The following is a 1,384-nucleotide window of genomic DNA, read 5'->3' as shown; positions in this document are numbered from 1 at the left end:
AAAACCCTTTTGAACTGTCAATAAAACCAAGAGGGTACCAAAAAGTAAATCAGCCTGTAGAAAATGAGGGAGAGAAGAGAGAGAGAGAGAGAGAGAGAGAGAAGTTTAGAAAAAAGGTAGATTAAATAAAAAAAATAAAAAAAAATGACGAAAAAGAAAATAAAACTGATACACAATGAAAGTACTAACGTATAGTAAGCTTTAATGTTAAATAAAGGATCTGAAAGATTTTCCTATTAGAAGGGGGTTTTAAAATCTTTAGTGATTAATAGGGCTTTGAGGAATGTTATTCATAATAATAATAATAATACTTCCTTGTAAAATGATGCATGTCACTTCTGACTAATAATAATTTCAATACCTCCAGCTATTTCCGTGAGGACGCAATGCGCTCATATTAGTGATAATTGAAACGATGATGCTGATAATGATTTCAGTACAAGTATATTATGAATGACAATATCAGTAATAAGAATTTCCCCTTTTGTATCAACAACTATCTTTGGGTTATAAATACATTTACACATCCTGTCGTCCAGTTCTGGAAATTCTCTTTCACAACTAGGTCTTACAAGGCACAGCAGGTTGCAGGTAAGTTGGTCCAAACTCTGACGCACGGTACGTAACGTCCCTAGGGTAGGGACGGGCTGACCCAACGTTCCTACCCTCCCGATCCTGTCAGTTTTAGGTAGTGTCCTTACACTAACTGAAATTCTAACAATTAGGTCAGGAATATATAGAACAATAAAGAACTATTTCGTCACACGAGTTGAGTTGAATGAGTCCTACGATTAGCCTGAAGAAGTTAGTTGAAGAAGAAGAAGAAGAATAAGAAGTTAGTTGAAGAAGAAGAAGAAGAAGAAGACAAAGTTAGTTGAAGAAAAGAATAAGAAGAAGAAGAAGAAGAAGAAGAAGAAAAAAGAAGCCAGTTGAGGAAGAAGAAGAATAGGAAGTTAGTTGAAGAAGAAAAAGAAGAAGTTAGAAGAAGAAGAAGAAGAAGAAGAAGAAGAAGAAGAAGTTAGTTGAAGATGAAGATGAATAAGAAGTTAGTTGAAGAAGAAGAAGAAGAAGAAGAAGAAGAAGAAGAAGAAGAACACAAAGAAGAAAAAGAAGTTAGTTGAAGAGGAAGACGAATAAGAAGTTACTTGAAGAAGGAGAAGAAGAGAAAGGGGAAAAAGAAATTAGTTGAAGAAGAGGAAGAAGAAGAAGAAGAAGTTGGTTGAAGAAGAAGGAGAAGAAGAAGAAGAAGAAGATGAAGAAGAAGAAGAAGAAGAAGAAGAAGAAGTTAGTTGAAGAAGAAGAAGAAGGAGAAGAAGAAGAGGAAGATGTTAGTTTAAGAAGAAGGATAAAGAAGAGAATAAGAAGAGAAGGACGAAGAAGAAGA

Source organism: Macrobrachium nipponense, chromosome 14 (assembly GCF_015104395.2).
Source record: "Macrobrachium nipponense isolate FS-2020 chromosome 14, ASM1510439v2, whole genome shotgun sequence".
Taxonomy (NCBI): Eukaryota; Metazoa; Arthropoda; class Malacostraca; order Decapoda; family Palaemonidae; genus Macrobrachium; species Macrobrachium nipponense.
Note: the sequence above shows the minus strand (reverse complement) of the source record.